Consider the following 21,729-nt stretch of genomic DNA (forward strand, 5'->3'; position numbering starts at 1 on the left):
TAATATATTTCGAAAATAATTAATTAATCAAGTAAAATTTGACAATAATGTATTTAAAGTAAAAATAATTCAAAGAAATATAATTTTATTATATTTTGAAGAAAAGTATTTATTTTGATAGTTTTGAAATGTTTAAAAATAGTTTAAACCGTGTAAAATCTTTTATTTCGAAATAAGGGCGTATCGGGGGGGGAAATGACAATTCGTTTGAACGTTGAGTAAACGCATTTGGAAGTGGGTCGTATGAATACTCAATTTTATTGTAATCTTGTGTTTAAGAACTTTGGTCTTGACGGAGTTTGCATTTGACTTACTTGATTTAATTATTATTGAAACGAGTCAAAAACCGACTCGAAAAATCCCGACTCAAACCCGACTCCCTCCTTTCCTTTCTCCCTTTCACGCATCAAACCCCTTCCCCTTTAGTTTTTTTTTCTGATTTTCCTTGCTTCCCACCGTCATCTTCAACCTCACAAAGACCAAAACACCATTTTTGGTAAAATCAAGCTCAAATTCACCATATCTCCTTCGTTTCTTGTCCGTTTTTCGCGAAATTTACCTTTCCGGAATCCCCTCGCCGAGATCTACGACTTAGTATGTTCTAATTTCAATTTTCATTAAGTTATTTTAAGACCAATTTTCGGAAATTCGGTTTTATATGCTTATTATTGTGTTTTAATTGTTTATTTAGGTGAAGGATTGGAAGACGAGTTCGGGGACTCGTATTTTGTAGAGGATAGCGGCTAGTGTCGTTAGGGTTTGGGTTTTCAAGGTGTTAATTGCTCTTTTTCTAGCTTAAGGTAACATATTTCGAGTTACTCGACGAAAGATCGTCACATGTTTTTGATTTTTGTATGTTTGGTGAATTTTTGTTTGAGAATTAGTTTTCACATGTTTAGAAGGGTTGCATGCATGTCAATTGTTAGCTTAAATTGTGCCTTTTGTTAGTTTAAATTATCAAAGTTGAATTGGGGACGATTAATTAATTTTCAGACGGTCTTATAATGTATAAAAATGAAAAAAAAAGAGAAGAAATGGTGCGGCAGCGGGCCCGGCAGCAGCCGGCAGGCCCACGGCAGCCCCGGCCGGTCTTGGGGTTGGCCCGGGTCGGTCCGTTGCTTGTTTCGCGGTTTTCCATGCTTTGTCCGTCATTTTAAGTTCATCATGGATATAATTAGAATGAGTATACATGGTTAAATTTGTTAAGAGAATCATAAAAGTAGCTAAAAGTTATGCTAATGGTAGAAAAATTATGTTATATTGACAATTATCACATGTTAGGATAATTTACAAAATGAATTTTATAGCTATAATTGAAATGTTTTGTTGATTGTGCCAAAATCGAGCCTTAGTCCCTTTTCGATGCGATGTCGATTAATTGAGTGATTGGTCACCGCAATTTGACCCGTGCACTGCCGCAGGGTCTGGGGTTGCGGGTAAAAATTCGGTTGAATGAATTAGATAATCGGCCTTTTTCTTGTTTTAGGCCATTTATTATATCTCTATTTCACATGTGTAATTAGTTGAATTTAAATAGTTTCTTATTTAGTTAGTTGAATTTAAATAGCTTCTTATTTTGTAGTAATGGCCCTAGTTTTCCCTAAAGCCTTTTATATTGTTATAATTGCTAGGATTGGAAATTAGTATTGAATTCTTATTGAGGAACTGTTGGGATTGTCATTTGTAAATAGACATTTATATAGCTTTCACATGATAGAATGTTAGAATTTATGTTGGTAAGTAGGACTTTTTGCCCTCTTAAGGTTAAGTGGGTGTCTTACTTGACTTATGTGGTGAGTTTTGGGTGGTGTGGGCTAAAATATTCAAGTCGGGACTAGCGTGACTAGGTCCTAGGTGAGTATTTCGGCCTTCATCATAGATAGGTCTTTATAGTCTCTGACGAGTATATGTTCACCGCTTGATAGCCTTTGTGTTCCTGACTAGTGGATGTTTATCCAAGTTGGGGCATGACCTCGGGTACTAATTTTGATAGTATGGGGTCAGCTTAAGTACTAGCCGACCCTTCGGTGGTGTCCTTAGGGTACTCACTTCACTTTGTTTTAAAAAAGTTGTGAGTCTTGGGTGCGGTGGTGTGTATCCGCATGTCTAGGTCTGTGCAGATTTTAGGCTAGGGTTGTGTTGTCTCTTGGCCATGTTTTCTTAATAGTAACCGCCGAGCCAAGATACCGGTTCGATTACCTTCCCTACCTCGTGGTATAGACTTGAGTTACAAAGTGACTATTGACGGGACTAAGAACTTATGCCTGTCTTTGATATATTGCCCTTTCTTGTATGGTGATTTTATGAACTGTAATAGGTGAGATGTAAGCGATTCTGATTGATAAAGTTTGGATTACTATTTGTTATCCGATTCACATGATAGTTTAGTTTGGTCAGTTTAGGGGTCATTTGTTAGCATACATGATAAGTAAATGGTTTATCAAATTGTTTACATGTTACATTACATGTTACATTAATTTTGACGATTCGTGGCTGGGAGGACTCGAAGTTACTCCCCACTGAATTGTGGCTTTCGTGTTTGTATAAAATGCGATTGACAGGTTGTTGATGCTTTGTTTGGGGTCACAGACGGCTAGTGAGCAAGGAACCTTGGACCTAGTTTTGGCTATTTTATTAGTCAACCTTTTACACTTTTGGTTTGTATATAATTTGAAGGGACATATGTCTCCCTTTTTATTTTTGGTTTGTATCCATATATTTCCGCGTCTTTAGTTATATATGTAAGTTAGTTTATCAGCTGTTGCAGGGTTATGACACTCTTCTTGAGTTGGAATTGGTTGTGAATGGTTTAGTTAGAAATTTTTTTGAAATTGCAGGTTTTTGGACTAGTTGAACCATTTACAAACATATCCTACCAGTTTTTCTGTAGAATTTACGTATATAATTAAGGCTAGATTTAAGGGTGTCACAGTTGGTATCAGAGCCTACTGCTCCCGACGCACGTTTGTGCACCCCACTTAAAATCACTTGACCTTTAAATAATAAACTTGAGAGATGGGTAGGATGAGTAGATTTAGGATTTTATGTGGTAGTCTGTTTGTGATTGCTAATTGTTAGGTACTAATTGATTTTCTCTTTGGTAAGATGGCTCTCCAATAGATGTAGATAATGCAATCTTACCTTAATTTTCCAATCTCGTTGTTTATTCGTCTTTCAAATTCCTCTTCTCTCGCCTTGGTAACTACCTTTCAATTCTTTCTCCCGATTCATCTTAGGTTCGTTTTCTTCTTATAATAAAGTCCATGTGGACACCTTCCTTTTATTCCGCAGGATAGTTCCCTTGTTCAAGAGAACCCAGTTTTGAGAGAATGTATCATTGGAGGGCGTGAACGAGTTGAGACATTGATTGGTTAAGGTTTGAGTGGTATAGGAGAATATAACTTGGGATCCTTTGGTTAATCTTGTTAGTTGTGCTTAATGTGAGAGTTTAGTGAGTTGAGAAAATACCTTGGGATTTATGTCTATAGAGAGCTTGTTTGTTATAGATGATTCAGTATGGGTACTAACTTAGAACATAGGATGGAATGAACCTAAGCTACTCCATTTGAGAGTCTCGATATTTCTTGTGGAGAATTAAATGTATGATAGTTAGCCCTAATCCTTGTGGGCCTTGAAAGGAATACAATAGGACATTGATGTTGATTAATGGATTGGTATTGTACTTCGGAATTAGTTAGTTTGTTAAACCTTTTAAGTTGACCAAATCTAGTATAGAGTAGCCCTTGTTGACCTTATAAAACATATCTGAATTTGGGAATTTTGGTGGAATGTTGTTCGATATAGTTCGTGAGTTCAAGGATGTGATTCCAATTTATGGTATCGGAAACTAGAAGTATTAAGTGGTGAGATGATGGAGTAAACAAGCCAGGGTACTTGGAGATGACATAGTAAGTGAAGTTCAATGACGAGAATTGTAAAGGAGATACTTTGGGACATGGATGGTAACAAATGAATTTGTGTGGTGAATTGATTTTGGCTCTTAGAATCAATTGAGTTGAGGAATACTTACCATTGTGAAATCCTTGTTAGTCCTACGATGTAGTAGACATTTAGGGCTTGGTTGAGCACCTTAGTGATGTAACCTTATCATATCGATCATAAGCTTTGATGAGTGTTTGGTAAGCGGTAACCCTTTCATTGTGCCACTTCTATTCTCCTTTCCTTCTCTCTAACGTTCGTTGAACCTTGTTTTTATGCCGAATTTTACGTATCTTCTTCTTGCCCGAGATATCTTCTTAACTTGAATACCTCTTATTTATGTCAACCGTTATCTTTACGGACCGACTCCTTAGTTTCCTAATTTATCAGATTCATGCACCCTTCGGAAATGTTTTACCGTTTCTCTATCACTCCTTATCTCCTTAGTATAGTTGGTACCTTGTTGACCATGTTTACAGAGTTAGTGAGATGTGACTAGAGGATATAGGATTGATTAAGTAGCCGAGTTGGGTTTGGCTTCCCTAATCACTTGGGCTATGAGGGTTTGATAATGTATATGTTACCGTGTGAGAAATGTTAAATGTGGGATTATTTGTTGGTTTTAGTAAGTGATATCGATTACTACTTGAGGTATGGTATGAGAGTGAGAGTAAGCTACATTATTGGGAGGTTTTAGCACTTGTTTTGGTAACTAGAAAGGGTAATGGTATGGATGACACAAATTGTTAGGCTAAGGAACCTAATTTCAATTTATGGTTTTAGAAACTCTGAGGTGATAAAGTGTTGTTACAATTATGACCTTGTACCTTGAGAATTTGATGGTAAGTAAGTTTAGGATATCAAATTTGAAAGAATACACCTTGGGGATGTTGATGACCAGAATGGATTGGTGATGTGATGTGGTATTAGTTGGCTCTTGAGAGTTCTTGAGTTGAGAGAGACTTAGTATTGAGAAGAATTTGCTAATCCTATAGTTTTATAGACCTTGAGGTCGCATTGAGTACTTGAGATGATGGGATGATGTTGTAGCTGAGTGTAGATCCGCTTTTGGCAATCCTTAATAAGTAAAAGGATAGAGAAACTTGAGATCCTATTGATTTTTCATAATTTGAGGTTGGTATGTTACTACCTTGTTTTGAAATGAGAACCTTGTGGAATATTTGAGGAACCTTCTCTTGGAGTTTAGAGCATGGTATTGGGACTCTTGATTGAAGGTTTACTTTTTGAGGAACCCATAGTTGACACTAGTGAGATACAAATACAGCTTTGTTGGAAGTCTTGACCTTAGGCTTGTGAAAGTCGTTTCGGGATGTTTGAGAATTTGGAGCGTTGAGATCACACTTATAGTGAAATATCTTGTTCCAGGGAATATGTTAGGAAGAAGTAACATAAGCGATTGAGGAGACTCTTGGGAGTGATGTTGTTATTGGAGATATGAGTGTCTGACGTTTCCTTGGTGTCTAATCTCCCTTCTTCCTTGATCATGAGCGTTACCGCTCATATCTCTCTTCCTTACATCATCATACTCCTCTCGTAAGTTTGATGTTGGTAACCTATGAAACTCTATCTTTGACATCCTTGTAATTATGACTTCAATTCTTACCCCATAAAATTCATCATAGCTTTTTTTTTATTGGTTAAGCTTGAATCCTTTTAGCATACCTGCTCCTATGAGGTCTAGGTTACTTTTCACTTCGGGGAATTTCTAAATATTTCAAGCTACCAGTTTCGATTCATTCTTGAAAGTTTATGTCACTTCTGCAAACCTAACCTATTTTTAAGGATTTGAAAATGAAATTTTGATTTATTTCCGTAAGGTATTCCTTTTTCTTACTTTTGTTCCGAGTTTCTAAGCCTTGTATAATCATATTTAGTAAAGATAGTATTCTTACTATAGAATTTTAAACTAAAAGGTTGAAAAGACTTTTATGATTTTCAATGGTTTTAACATTAGTGAATGTTAAATCTCGTTGTTGGAGACGTCCCAATAATGGATTTTCTCATTTATTGGTGTAGAAATATTTTTATATCTTGATATGAATATGGATGTTCTTGTCTGATCAACAAGAGTATCACCGTTTCATTGAAAAGATACCTATATTTTCTTATAACTATAATTTCTCCTTCTAAGTTTCGAGGGCGAAACTTTTTGAAAGGAGGGGTGATTGTAACGCCCGTAAATTTGGACCGTTAATATATTCGAAAATAATTAATTAATCAAGTAAAATTTGACAATAATGTATTTAAAGTAAAAATAATTCAAAGAAATATAATTTTATTATATTTTGAAGAAAAGTATTTATTTTGATAGTTTTGAAATGTTTAAAAATAGTTTAAACCGTGTAAAATCTTTTATTTCGAAATAAGGGCGTATCGGGGGGGAAAATGACAATTCGTTTGAACGTTGAGTAAACGCATTTGGAAGTGGGTCGTATGAATACTCAATTTTATTGTAATCTTGTGTTTAAGAACTTTGGTCTTGACGGAGTTTGCATTTGACTTACGGATTTAATTATTATTGAAACGAGTCAAAACCGACTCGAAAAATCCCGACTCAAACCCGACTCCCTCCTTTCCTTTCTCCCTTTCACGCATCAAACCCCCTTCCCCTTTAATTTTTTCTGATTTTCCTTGCTTCCCACCGTCATCTTCAACCTCACAAAGACCAAAACACCATTTTTGGTAAAATCAAGCTCAAATTCACCATATCTCCTTCGTTTCTTGTCCGTTTTTCGCGAAATTTACCTTTCCGGAATCCCCTCGCCGAGATCTACGACTTAGTATGTTCTAATTTCAATTTTCATTAAGTTATTTTAAGACCAATTTTCGGAAATTCGGTTTTATATGCTTATTATTGTGTTTTAATTGTTTATTTAGGTGAAGGATTGGAAGACGAGTTCGGGGACTCGTATTTTGTAGAGGATAGCGGCTAGTGTCGTTAGGGTTTGGGTTTTCAAGGTGTTAATTGCTCTTTTTCTAGCTTAAGGTAACATATTTCGAGTTACTCGACGAAAGATCGTCACATGTTTTTGATTTTTGTATGTTTGGTGAATTTTTGTTTGAGAATTAGTTTTCACATGTTTAGAAGGGTTGCATGCATGTCAATTGTTAGCTTAAATTGTGCCTTTTGTTAGTTTAAATTATCAAAGTTGAATTGGGGACGATTAATTAATTTTCAGACGGTCTTATAATGTATAAAAATGAAAAAAAAAAAAAGAGAAGAAATGTGTGCGGCGTGGCCGCAGCAAAGCAGCCGGCAGCCCACGGCAGCCCCGGCCGGTCTTGGGGTTGGCCGGGTCGGTCCGTTGCTTGTTTCGCGGTTTTCCATGCTTTGTCCGTCATTTTAAGTTCATCATGGATATAATTAGAATGAGTATACATGGTTAAATTTGTTAAGAGAATCATAAAAGTAGCTAAAAGTTATGCTAATGGTAGAAAAATTATGTTATATTGACAATTATCACATGTTAGGATAATTTACAAAATGAATTTTATAGCTATAATTGAAATGTTTTGTTGATTGTGCCGAAAACCGAGCCTTAGTCCCTTTTCGATGCGATGTCGATTAATGAGTGATTGGTCACCGCAATTTGACCCGCACTGCCGCAGGTGGGGTTGCGGGTAAAAATTCGGTTGAATGAATTAGATAATCGGCCTTTTTCTTGTTTTAGGCCATTTATTATATCTCTATTTCACATGTGTAATTAGTTGAATTTAAATAGTTTCTTATTTAGTTAGTTGAATTTAAATAGCTTCTTATTTTGTAGTAATGGCCCTAGTTTTCCCTAAAGCCTTTTATATTGTTATAATTGCTAGGATTGGAAATTAGTATTGAATTCTTATTGAGGAACTGATTGGGATTGTATCTTGTAAATAGACATTTATATAGCTTTCACATGATAGAATGTTAGAATTTATGTTGGTAAGTAGGACTTTTTGCCCTCTTAAGGTTAAGTGGGTGTCTTACTTGACTTATGTGGTGAGTTTTGGGTGGTGTGGGCTAAAATATTCAAGCTGGGACTAGCTGTGACTAGGTCCTAGGTGAGTATTTCGGCCTTCATCATAGATAGGTCTTTATAGTCTCTGACGAGTATATGTTCACCGCTTGATAGCCTTTGTGTTCCCACTAGTGGATGTTTATCCAAGTTGGGGCATGACCTCGGTACTAATTTTGATAGTATGGGGTCACTTAAGTACTAGCCGACCCTTCGGTGGTGTCCTTAGGGTACTCACTTCACTTTGTTTTAAAAAAGTTGTGAGTCTTGGGTGCGGTGGTGTGTATCCGCATGTCTAGGTCTGCAGTGATTTTAGGCTAGGGTTGTGTTGTCTCTTGGCCATGTTTTCTTAATAGTAACCGCCGAGCCAAGATACCGGTTCGATTACCTTCCCTACCTCGTGGTATAGACTTGAGTTACAAAGTGACTATTGACGGGACTAAGAACTTATGCCTGTCTTTGATATATTGCCCTTTCTTGTATGGTGATTTTATGAATCGTAATAGGTGAGATGTAAGCCGGTTCTGATTGATAAAGTTTGGATTACTATTTGTTATCGATTCACATGATAGTTTAGTTTGGTCGGTTTAGGGGTCATTTGTTAGCATACATGATAAGTAAATGGTTTATCAAATTGTTTACATGTTACATTACATGTTACATTAATTTTGACGATTCGTGGCTGGGAGGACTCGAAGTTACTCCCCACTGAATTGTGGCTTTCGTGTTTGTATAAAATGCGATTGACAGGTTGTTGATGCTTTGTTTGGGGTCACAGACGGCTAGTGAGCAAGGAACCTTGGACCTAGTTTTGGCTATTTTATTAGTCAACCTTTTACACTTTTGGTTTGTATATAATTTGAAGGGACATATGTCTCCCTTTTTATTTTTGGTTTGTATCCATATATTTCCGCGTCTTTAGTTATATATGTAAGTTAGTTTATCAGCTGTTGCAGGGTTATGACACTCTTCTTGAGTTGGAATTGGTTGTGAATGGTTTAGTTAGAAATTTTTTTGAAATTGCAGGTTTTTGGACTAGTTGAACCATTTACAAACATATCCTACCAGTTTTTCTGTAGAATTTACGTATATAATTAAGGCTAGATTTAAGGGTGTCACAGTACTGGCAAATCTATCACTCTGGGCGATCTGGCCCATATGTATAGCATCAGATCTCTGGGCAAGGGTCAGTTCTCATTCCGGCTCCATGGAGAGGCTCCCTTCAAACATGCGTCAAAGTCCCGTGATGAGAAATGGTTTGAGGACTTCTTTTACGTGAGGAAGGACTCCATCCAGCCTCCTGCTGATTATATTTTCGAGAAGTGGGCTCTGACTTCGAGTAAGTAGCCTCCCTGTCGTCTGAATTATTTTATCTCGCTACTTACTAGCTTACTTCATCGTCTTCGTGCAGGCCCCTGTGACCTTACCCGTATTGGTGCCAAGATCCCGCCTGCGCAGCAAGTCGTTCTCGCATCTACGAACGAGAGAAAGTTTCCAGACCTGCTTCCTGGTTTTTTGCCTGCTTCCTCCTCCAATCCTCCTCAATCAGCCCACAGTATGTCTTCTGGTAAGGTTTCTGTAACCACTTTCGTTTGCGTGCTGTTGTTTGATGATGTTTTAAGCATTCTGTCGTCTAAGACTGTGTATGCTTGCAGGTTCAAAAGTTGATCCACTGGAACTCATCCTCCAAAGTGCTAAAAGAAAGAGACCCTGCCCGCCCCGACGTGGCCTCGCCTCCAAGAGGAGTGCTCCTGCTGCCTCTTTTCGACTCCTCCTGCAGTTTCTAGTTCCATTTTGCTCGCGTGCCCCCGGAGGTCGATCCATTTGTCTCGTCATCCGCCTACTCCTCCCGCCACCCCCGTGCTTCTACTAGTGGAGGCATCATTGCTCATTTTCCAGAAGGCTTTGGGAATGTGGACAAGGTGCCCCTGCGGCCGGAGATTGATCACCGCTCTTTCCTCTGTTGAGGAAACGTTTTGGAGTTCTCCCGGAGGAGATGGCTGAAAATGACGTGCACAACGCTTTCATGGTAAATATTCTTCATTTTCTTCCTGTCTGTCTGTCTTTTTCTTGCTTAAATTCTGCCTCCCAACTCTTTTGCTGACTTCTGATTATTTATGCCCCAGACTCTTCATGCACTCTCTTCAACAGGAAGATGATCAACATAGTGCAAACCACCGGTCGTGCTACCGGCGCCAAGAACCAGGAGTGAAGGAAATCGTTGCAGATCCGCACAAGCAGCGGGTTGATACGAAGGAGCGTGTGGTGGAGTCAAGACCGAGCTTCTTTGTCACCAAGAAGAAGTTGAAGGAGGGAGCGATCGGTGGCTCGAACCCAGACGGTGTGCAAGACACTTTTTCGACTCTCGAAGCGCCCGAGGAGAAGATCACCGAGCCGATCTCCCTGGCCACCAATGTCATTGCTTATGCCACCCGGCGGGAAAGATCGGTGGGATGCGTCGCCTCGAGGAGGCTCCCACCAAAGAGCCATAGAGGAAGAGGAGAAGCGGTGGAGATGCTCTACCCCGCTCAACCCGATCCGAGCATCCGATGCCCGAGGTTGGTGAGGTGAATTCTCTGCGCGTTGGCCGAGCAGTGCTTGGGGGTGATGATGGAATGTCCCGGGATTGCCGACTTGGAGCTCGAGGGAGCTATGGTGGCGAGGATATGGAAGCTGGTGCAAGACTCGAAATGAGTGGTCAAGAGCGGAGGAGGTACCAGAGGTGGAGGTCATTAATGTGACCGATAATTAAGTTTTTATGTTTTGATAAACTTTTTTGGCAGTCTGGCCCAGAGGTGACAGACTTTGTAAGTTTAAAACTTGTTTTTGTGTTTGCTCCGCCAGGGTGGCGGTTAAACTTGGGGTCGTATTTTGGCCATATTTTGAATGCCCCTTGTCATAGTTTGGCAAGGTTTTTACATATCGTGTACTTGTTTGTTTATTCTCCCTGTTTTAGGAAGTTTATGCCGTGTCAGCCTGCTTGACTAATTTAGGCGAGTCTGTCACCCCGAAAAGGCTAATGTTCGACTCGCCTAGTGCGTGTGTCCTGATGGGTGATTTAGGCGTATCCGCAATGTAAGGAGGAGTGGGTGTGTCAACCTGTGGGGTGATTTGACCACCTGGTCACTGAAAAGATCGATCCAGACCAAGCTAGTCTGCCGTGTCACCATTTTGGCTGATTTAGGCGTATCCGCAGATTTGTGGATTACTTAACCTTGTTCATGACGCAAGGTGTGTTCGTCTCGTTTTATGCCAGCAGGTGGCGTCATTGAGGCAAGTTTATCGTCATTCTAGGACCAGATGGAGACGCTGCGCAGATTCTCGGTAGCGCGAGATATCCCTACGTTCCATGTTCGTTTTTGCATGCATGCGGGGCCCGATTAAGTGCGATTAGTGCGAGCTACGTCCGGGGGTGGTATCGGGGTAGCTGGATAAGCGTATTATTTGTCAACCAGGCTCCCTTTCGTATGTTCCACAGATCACTTTGGTGAGGGTGCTCCTTGTGGAGAAAATAGGTTAGGCATGTTTGAGTGCCATGTGCCTTGTCACCCGCGTTTGGCGATTTGATCTGCTAGACATCCTTTCAAAGTACCATAGACACCGAGAATTCAAAGTGATGTACTTAGAGAAGCCTCGAAAATAAGAAAATCTATCGAGAATGATGTGAAGTACTGTCGCCATCTCATGGGGTACCAGAGCAATTTTGGTCCCAGGACGCTGCCAGACCACACCATCCAATAGTAGTTTAAAGTTTTAAAACAACTAAAGACACCAGAAATAAGAGTGAAACTGGCAGTATGCCTACTACCGGATTTTTATTTTATCTTTAAAAATGATTTGGCTTCTCATAGTACATTATTATGAAAGCTAGAGTCTACTTATTATCAAAAGTAATATCTCTTCAGGTGAAGTATGTTCCATGGGCGTTGTATGATTTGACCGTCCATAGTCATCAGTCTGTATGCACCATGGCCAACAACTCCTTCTACCTGGTATGGTCCTTCCCATTTGTAGGCGAATTTGCCTGCTTTTCGATTCTTGGTGTTCTGGAACACCTCTCGGAGAACCAGGTCCCCAACCTCCAGGAGCTCGACCTTTACATTCTTGTTGTAACTCCCGGCCACAGATCGTTTTGTAGGCGCCAGACGGATTTTGCGCGCTTGCTCGCAGCTCGTCAATTGTGTCCAGGCTTCGGTCATCTCGCATTGTTCGAGTTCCCTCGTCATATTTTCATACCGTGAGTGGGAACTAGAACTTCGATGGAATGATCGCTTGCGCCAAACACCAGGTGAAGGGTGTTTGACCTGTTGCTATCTTTGGCGTCGTCCTGTCTGACCATAACACTAGTGGCAATTCATCTGCCCACTTTCCTCCTAACTCTTGTAGCCTCCTTCTTAGATTGTCCATAATGATTTTGTTGCTGGATTCAGCTTGTCCATTGGACTTTGGAGTCCTGGTGCTGACTTTTTAAGGTGATATTCCCACGGCACAAAGTATCCTTCGGTATCGTTTGAGATGAATTGTGAGCCATTGTCACATATGATTTCTGATGGGATACCAAATCTGCAGACGATGTTTCGTTTTATGAATGAGATGACCTTTTTGTCCTTTACTTCCGTGAATGCTTCTGCCTCTATCCACTTGGAGAAGTAATCTGTCATTGCTAGCATCCAGGTCCTGTTTCCTGTGGCCCGTGGTAGGGGGCCTACTATGTCCATGCCCCATGCCATGAATGGCCAAGGAGAGATAATAGGGTGCAGAGGCTCTACTGGCTGGTGGATCATAGGCGCTATGCGTTGGCAGGCATCACATTTTCGTGCATACTCTGCTCCATTTGCTTTCATTGAAGGCCAATAATATCCCTGTCTGAGGGCTTTGTTTGCCAGACTCCTGCCCCCTGCATGGTTTCCACATTCGCCACTGTGGAGGGCATGCAACACAGTCTGTGCTTCTTCCTTGTCCAGGCACCGTAGGTAGGGACCTGCTAGCGATTTTCAGAATAATATATCATCAATGAGTATGAATCTGGAAGCCTTTATTCTAAAAGCTCTCACTTCCTTCTTATCGTCTGGTAGCTTGTTGTGGCGCAGCCAGTCTAGGTAAGGTGTGCGCCGATCGTCTCATTGGATCGGCTTCCGGCCGACGAGGCCGCTGTGTGACCGAGAGCTCTCACCTTCCTCTGCAACTGCTTGGATGTCCTTTTCGTTTTGCGGATCTTCCAGTTCGCCCCTGTCTATTTCGTCAGCCTTCTGGATAGAAGGCTCCAGCATATGTGTTATTGGTATGCTGGATAGCTCTGTTGGCTTGAATGTTGCCCCCAGGGTTGCTAGGCGTCCGCCTCCACGTTCGATCTCTGGGGACTGTTTAAGCTTGCAAGTCTCGAATTTTTGTTTTAATTCCTTTGCTACTTTCAGGTATGCAATCAACTTCGAATCTCTGGCTATAAACTCATCATTCACGTGGTTAACTATCAACAGAGAGTCACTGGATATGAGTAGGTGTCTGACTCCTGATTCTAGAGCTAGCTTCATTCCCAGTATCAAGGCCTCGTATTCTGTTTCATTGTTGGTTGCCTTGAATTCGCATCTTACAGCTTGTGCTATCAGGTCTCCCTGTGGTGATCGCAGGATTAGTCCTACACCTGCCCCCCTTTGGTTGAAGGCTCCGTCGATATGCATCGCCAGGACGCCCGTCGTCCGCTTGCTTCTTTCTAGAGTGAGGATTTACGTACCGCGCGATTCGGATGGCTGGATCAAGTCCGACACAAAATCGCCAGTGCTTGTGATTTGATTCTTTGTCCTAGGGTCGCATCTTGGATGTCGTATCCACTGAGGTGTACAGACCATTTAGACATTCTTCCTGATAGTTCAGGCTTCCTCATGATAGCTTTTAGCGGGTAGTTTGTCACAACATGTATGATGTGTGACTCAAAATAGGGACTTGATTTGCGAGATGCTACTACCAATGCTAGTACTAATTTTTCAAGGGATGTGTACCTGGTTTCTGCGTGTAATGAGACTTGCTTTGATGTAGTACACAAGCTTCTCGCTCCTTTTCTTGCTCTCGACTAGGACGGCGCTTATCGCCACCTCTGTGACGGCTAGGTATAGGAATAATGGTTCTCCTGGTTTCGGCTTTGATAACGTATGGCGGGCTCTTTGAGATAATGCTTGACTCTCTGAAGGCTTGCTCGTGTACTGGGGTCCATTCAAACTTCTGACTCTTCCTTAGTACGTCGTAAAATAGCCTGCACTTGTCTAAAGATCTTGAAATGAACCTGTTCAGTGGTCGCTACCTTCCCAGCCTAGCCTTTGAACATATTTGGGCTTCTCGGGTGATTCAGTTTGTAAAGATGCTTTCATTTGCTCGATTTGGCTTATATCCCTCTCTCGAGTCACGATATAGCCCAAGAACTTGCCGAGAAGATACCCGAAGGTGCATTTAGATGGGTTTAGTTTCATCTTGTATTCTCTCGAGGGTGTTTGAATGTTTCGCTAGATGCCGCATATGATCTTTAGCTTTTTTCGACTTCACCACCATGTCATCAATGTACACCTCCATGGTTCTTCCTATTTGCTCTTTGAACATGCGGTTAACCAGCCTTTGATATGTGGAGCCTGCGTTCTTTAGGCCGAATGGCATGACGTTGTAGCAATATATTCCTCTCTCGGACATAAATGTTGTCTTCTCTTGATCTGCAGGATCCATCTTGATTTGATTGTATCCACTCCATGCGTCTAGAAATGTTAGCATCTCGTGTCCAGCTGTTGCATCTACCATTGCATCAATATGAGGCAGCGGGAATGGATCTTTGGGACATGCTTTGTTGAGATCAGTGAAGTCCACACATACTCTCCACTTCCCATTCTTTTTAGGCACCACCATTACATTAGACAACCATTCTGGGTATTTTACTTCTCTTATCTTCTTTGCTGCCAGCAGGCTGTCTACTTCCTGGTTGATTACCTTATTTCTTTCTGCTGCAAACTTTCTCCTTCTCTGCTGGATGGGTTTACACTTTGGGTCCACGCTAAGCTTGTGTGTTATGACGGATGGATCTATTCCTATCATATCATCGTGTGACCATGCAAAGCAATCCATGTTATCTTGCAAGAACTTGACTAGTCATTTCGTCGTAAGCTTCTTGTACATCCTGCTCCAATGAGCACGGTTCTTTCCGGGTGCAGCCTGTCCAGGTTGATCTGATCCAGTTCTTCTGCAGGGGGTTCTACGTATTCGTCCTGGATAGACTGCTTCTGTAATTGCTATGCGGGGGGCTGGTAGTGCACTTGAGTGCCTTCTTATAGCAGCCTCTAGCTTCCTCCCGATCTCCTCTTATCGTTTCTACTCCCCACGGGGTGGGGAATTTTATGCACTGGTGGTACGTTGAGGGGATCGCCTTCATTTGGTGCAACCATGGTCTTCCTAAGATGACATTATAAGTAGAAGGGCCATCTATAACCAGTGCACTGACTTGCTTGTTGACTCCCCACATAGGTTGGGATGATTATCTCGCCTAGTGAGTGGCCGTTTCTCCACTTTGAAGCCTACTAGCGGAATAGACTTCTTCGCAAATCCTTCTCATTTGAATCCCATGTTCTCTATGGTTTTCAAAGCATGATTAAGTTGACCGAGCTTCTGTATCTACCAAGACCTTTACATTTGTGCAATTGGCCATTGATAAGGTGATAATTAGTGCGTCATGATGCTCTCGCTCATCGTATGCATCTCCTTCATCAAAGCTGACCGCTGGAAGGTCACTGTGAGAAATTCTGCATGAATTGGCTGGCCTATCTCCTTTGGTCTCTGTAGCGTGTCTCTTGGCTGCTGAATATGTCAATCCGCTTAAGTCCGAGCCGCTTTGTTATCACGTTTATGATTTTGGTGCATGTGGGTGGGTCTGCCGGGTTAGCGGAACCTACCTTATCCTGCTGCTTGCCCTCATGTGGTAATAGGTGGCTCAGCTTTCCTTGTTCGTACAGGCGCTTGATCTCTCTTCTTAATGTGTAGCAATCCTCAGTGTTGTGCCCAATATCACGGTGAAATTCACACTTCTTCTTGCTATCCTTTCTCCAGGCTTGCTCTCCTACTGGTGGATTGGGCCACCTGACTCCATCTCCCATCTCTCTTAGTGCCTTCAAGATTCCTCCGACACCTGTGGTGAATCCATATTCTGCCAGGGTGGGGAGTAGCTGATTTTCCTCGATTCTGTTGACTCCCCTCCCATATGGTTTGTATCTCTCGTCCTTCTTGCTGGTAGTTTGCTTTCTTCCTGATTTATCCACGGCTGAAGTACTAGAAATACTGGGTGCGCTCTGTAAGCTGGCTCTGGCTAGAATATCTTCCTCCAGTCTGATCGCGGCAGCTGCCTTTTCTTGTACTACTTCGAAACTATGGCAGGGATGCATAGTCAGCTGCTTATATAGGTCGGAGTCATGGTGGAGGCCTCTTCTAAAGGCTTCTACTGCCGTTAAGACGTCACACTCTCGTACTGCTACCTTCTCATTGTTAAATCTCGTATTGTATTCTCCAATGCTCTCTCCTGCCCCCTGGACGATTCTGTATAAGTCTCCTGCGTGCTTCTGTGGCTTTCTGCTGCTTGCGAACTGTTGAGTAAATGCGTTCACCAACTCAGCAAATGTAGATATCGACCTGTTGGGCAGGCTGACAAACCATCGAAGTGCTGGTCTCGTTAAGGTGGACCCGAACCCTTTGCACATGCAAGCCTCCTTGACCTGCCCTATAGCTGTTACCGTCATCATTTTCTGCGTGTATTGGCTGATATGATCAAAGGGATCTGCTGTGCCGTCAAAGAGAGGCATGTTTGGATTTGTGAATCGCTTCGGCATGGCTGTGATGGATATGGTGTCCACGAACGGTGAGTCGGCATAGCTGTCTAGAGCCGCTTTCTCGAGTGGGGGTGGTAGCCCTGGAACCCTGCTCATCATCTCTTTTAGCTCCAAGTATTGCTGGTTAGTTATATTGGCTGAATCTGGGGTGCGCCTGTCAGCTGTCTGCATATCTCCTCCTGATCCTGGTTCTGGAAGGTTCTGGTAAGTTCCAGCAGCCAGGGGGGTTGTGGTAACGATTGTCCCCTGCTGCCAGTTTACTTGCTGGCTTGACCCGGATCCTGCTGCAGGTGTCTGATCGATTGCCGCAGGACTGCTGACGGAGAGGCAACATGTTTGTACCCCCACGCCGCCGGCTGGCTGCCAGCTATCTGGCGTGAGGTATCCTAACCCTCGTGGGGTTATCCTTCCATCTGATGGTGTCGTAGCCAAATCCAATCTTGTGATTATTTCAGCTGGTATCCTCTCGCTGATGCTCCTTGCGTCGGATCTACCAAAGGAAATCTTCCTTCACTGTCTTGTTTTTGGGGTGTTGATCGCCGCTTTAGGAGATCAATTTGTGCCCAGAGCTCTCTGTCTCTCCTCCTTACCTCAGCATATGCTCTCCTTTGGTCTTCTCTCATGTTTTCCATAGCTTTCTGAAGATTTTCTACGCCGGCGAGCAGAATCTGTGTGGGACTGGGCGGTGGAGTGACGCTGAGCTTGATGTTCCTTTGTCTCGATCTGGACTGCGTTGAGACAAAGCAGGGTCTTAGGAGGTAAAGTAGCTTTTGTTGTTGGTATGACTCTTGAGGTATGTCCGGGAGCCTGCGTGGCCACTGTTGATGTTGGATTTCGAGTAGATGGTGGTGGTGGTGATGGATGCCTGCTCCCTGACATGGCTTCAGATGCTTGTTTTTCCATTGTATATCTAGAATATCAACGATTGACAACCACAATGCCCCACGGTGGGCGCCAAACTGTTTAGGTCTTTTTTACCTAAGTCGATTTAGGGTCAATGTAGTCTATATTCGTTGGTCGATTGTTTGATGATTTGTATGTCAATAAGTAAACGGGAAATAAAGTGCGTAATGTAAATTGACACGTAAGATTTTGGTGACGCGGAAAACCCAATGTGGGAACAACCGCGGAAGGGACGGTACCCTGCCAAGTATTGCACTATATGAATTGGAGGATGATTACAATTATGGTACGAAGCTAATCCTGCTGGCCCTAGGTGTCAGGCCTGCAAGATCAAGAATGAACACGTATTATTTGCCGAGATGTGATCTTGAATGTTGATGTACGAATGCGGGTGGTTTTATGAATGTCCTTCTTGATTTCCTTCCTTTGCTATTTATAGGGTAAGAACCCTAGATATACTCTATCTCGAATATGGAAAGAGAATATTATTTCCATAAAGACTTCTTTCCTAATCCGGATTCCCTTGCCAATTCTCCCCGATCTCCCTAACTTCTCCCTAACTTCTCTCTGACACTCCTTTCCTTAACACGGGCGCCTACTGTGATGGGCTCTTGATCCTTCTTAAGCCCGTTCCCCCTTCTCCTGACTGCGGGCTCCCATCCTCCTCACCTCTTCTCTATAATCTTTATTTCACCAAGTGGGCTTTCTTTATTACGCTATTTTTAGCCCAAACAGTTATTTATATGTGATTAATAGGTCATGAAAGCAATAAACATGGATGAGGCGGAGATAAGATGGATTAACTACACGATTAATGATTGATTAGTGACATCGGTGAACTAATTAGGTTTAATATGACAAATTAATAACGAATTAATGATGAACATGCGATACATATGACAAAAGACAGATTAAAATATATCAAAGACGAATTCCAGAAACTCAATATGAACAAATCAAACTTCTACAACCCGGATTGAATTCAATGACGAAAACCCGCAAATATTGGTTATAAGGGATTTAAGTCGAATTTAATGATGAATTAAATATGTTAATGATAATAATTAATATACATGTGAACTATCAGACTATTATGACGAAGAATCAAAGAACAAACAAATAAAAAAAGCAAACAACGAACGAGTTTACAGAGGACGAAGGAAGAAGAAAGGAAGTAGGAATTGCGGCAGCCTCACGAAGAGGCGCAGCAGGTGCTGCGCTCCTTCGAAGAGGCGCAGCAGTTGCTGCGTCCTTTCTCGACGGTTATCTTCTGGAAATCCGTAAAAAGAAGTTTTAAAGCACGGTTTTAGAAATCGGTTTTAATGAGGTATTTTCGACGTAAATCTTACATTGATGAAAAGGAAATAACAATAAATAAATAAGGATTATACACCCTCAGACTTACATGTTGATGAAACGAGAAGGACTAAGATATCGATTAGTGATGCTCGACGCGAATGCAAAGAAAGTGCCCTCGTAAGAGGAAAACGATTAATTAATTAAGTTGATTGATTGTGGAGTTGGTCAAATTGGTCGGTCATGCAAACGAGGCTGGTACTCAGAAGGATCCGAGCTTACGTGGTCGAATGTTCAAGCACGTAGGCGCCAAAAAGTAAGAACAAAGGTCTAGAATGCAAAGGGAGAAGAGAAGGGCGGACACTCGCGTGAGAAATATGAGGAGCGAAGGCTCCTATTTATACTAATCACGTGAAGGAATTAGGGTTTCGGAGACTCTTTGGAAGTGAATCTCGGAAAGATATGAAAAAGATACGAAAACTACGCAGAATAGGACCTGGGAAGAGGCGCAGCAGCCACTGCGTCTCTTGGAAGAGGCGCAACACCTGCTGCGTCTGTTCCCAAGTGGTTTCCCCCTGCGAAAGAAAGATTTCCGTGTTTAAGTTATGGTAGGACGGAATAATTTGGTTTTCCTTAATATCTTATGTGAATATTTCGGGGAATTGTTTACCAAAGGATGAAAATTATGAAATATGGAATAGAAATATCCGGAACATTCCAGAACATTCTGACTCGGGATTTAACGGTTATCAGAAAATGAAGACGGTTTTAGGCCTGGACTCCAAATGTACTCTAATTACTGTCAAAACGACCGTATCGGCACGTAGATGACAACTAAGAGGTAGACATTGATATTTGAGCAATCACTTGACGATAAACTTACGAATTGTCACAAATCGTTCCGCGTGTCAAACATGCGGCCCAATCATCACCGGGTGGTTTGCGAGAGGTGCAGAAATGAGGTATCTACAAGTTGGACTTCTTTGTTAACTTAAAAATATATTTACAAATAATCCTAATACAAGCCCCGTGCATCGCACGTGCTTTCCAACTAGTAAAAATATTAAAGGTAGATAATTTATCTTTTCTTTTTACATATACTCCCTCTGTTTCGGTCATTTGTTGTCATTTTTCATATTAGGGTGTCTTAATCATTTATCGTCCTTTCTATTTTTAATATGAACTTAATAAATAATTTGATCATTCAGACTCAATTTATTTCACTTGTCATTTAATAATTGACTCTTTTCTCTTTTCTTGGTCTTTGTGCCAAACCAAAGAACAACAATTGGCTGAGACGGATAGAGTGGAATATTTAATCATTACTTTTAAGAAATTATGGTTTGTAAGTTTGTAACCCATCTAAAATAGGTGTGTAGTATTACAATAATAAAAAAAAAAAAAAAGAACTTCGGTTTGTAAGCCCATCAACTTTCGTCTAGGTTAATAATCTAAGACTTTGTTTGACAACGCATTCCAGACATCTGTTTTGACTAAAGTACATTTTTTTAACAAAATTTTCATGTAGCTTATCTTTCTGCATGTGTTTGTCAAGTAGCTTGTTTAATTTGCCCAAATAAGCTACCTAAAACGAAATGCTATTTAGGTGAAAAAGTTACCAAAAAAAGGAAAGGGGAACATTACTTGAATAATCCATGTTTTGGTAAAAATTTACCGGTTACGAATTAATTATGTGAGGGATAGTGATTAATCTAATGCCAATTACGGTTTGGATGCAATAATGACAATGAACGAGATAAAGACGAATGAAAGAATGACACGGAGGATTTTTGGTGACGCGGAAAATCCGGTGTGGGAACAACCGCGGGGGGAGTCGGAATCCCACCAACTTTGCACTATAATCACGATTTAATATGCAAGTAAGGAAATACAATGATTATTAGCTAGTAAAATATTGCCAAGTATCGTTGGGATTTTGATGAATGATAAGTTGCTTGAGATAATTTCGAATGCCCTTTGAGCGTTGCCCTCCTCTTGTTTATATAGCTGCCAGAATCAGACTTAGGGTTTTTTTTTAGTTGCCTCTGCTTCTGTTCCTGAATACTAGGTCAACTCCCTAAAGAATAGGGGTTGGTTGTTGACTCAATTTCTTTTCTCTTTTTGCACGTGTGTTTTCACCTTGGCCCATTTGTGTTTGTTTGCTTTTTGATCTTGCGGCTCTTCTTGCGCCACGTCAGCGATCTTTCCTTCTTCCCATCTGCCACTAATTCTTTGCCACGTCATGAATGATAAAAATGTATTTTTTATCCCTAACAATTGCCCCCAAATTTCCGTCTCAAAAATTTTTAGGCTGGAATTTCTGTTTGCGATGCGGAGAACTGACGAAGTTTTAGCAGTTACCTTGGTTTCTACAACTCCCCCTCTTAATGACTTCACAACCGCCCCATAACTCCCCACTTACCCTCAAACTCTCCTTTTTATATAACTCCCTCGGTATCCCCCTCCTTTTTGCATTCCCTAACTTCTCTCATCATTACCTTTCACTTTCTCATCTTCCCCACTACTCACCTAATTGCTCTTTTTCTGGCCGCCGTGACAGGTACCTTGCCGCTCTTTCCTTTTTTGCTTTCTTTTTCCTTTATTTTATAATGTATCATACAACGGCCTCCTCAACTTCTGCTGCGGATCCTCCGGCGCCGTATGATCTTTTCTTCTCCGGCGGCGTCTTATCTGCTAAACACTCCTGCGACTCAGACTTCACCGCG

General features: G+C 41.5%; 2 long non-coding RNA genes across 2 annotated transcripts; both read left to right on the forward strand.

Annotated features, from left to right (window-relative positions):
- The first annotated feature begins 443 nt into the window (after positions 1-443).
- Positions 444-2,754, forward strand: LOC141602479 (uncharacterized). The gene is made up of 3 exons (XR_012524469.1): positions 444-594; positions 692-800; positions 2,562-2,754. It is a non-coding gene; the product is annotated as an uncharacterized LOC141602479 (long non-coding RNA).
- A 3,751-nt stretch (positions 2,755-6,505) lies between these two features.
- Positions 6,506-8,898, forward strand: LOC141602480 (uncharacterized). The gene is made up of 3 exons (XR_012524470.1): positions 6,506-6,740; positions 6,838-6,946; positions 8,706-8,898. It is a non-coding gene; the product is annotated as an uncharacterized LOC141602480 (long non-coding RNA).
- Positions 8,899-21,729: the final 12,831 nt, after the last annotated feature.

This window comes from Silene latifolia, chromosome 9 (genome assembly GCF_048544455.1).
Source record: "Silene latifolia isolate original U9 population chromosome 9, ASM4854445v1, whole genome shotgun sequence".
NCBI classification, from domain to species: Eukaryota; Viridiplantae; Streptophyta; class Magnoliopsida; order Caryophyllales; family Caryophyllaceae; genus Silene; species Silene latifolia.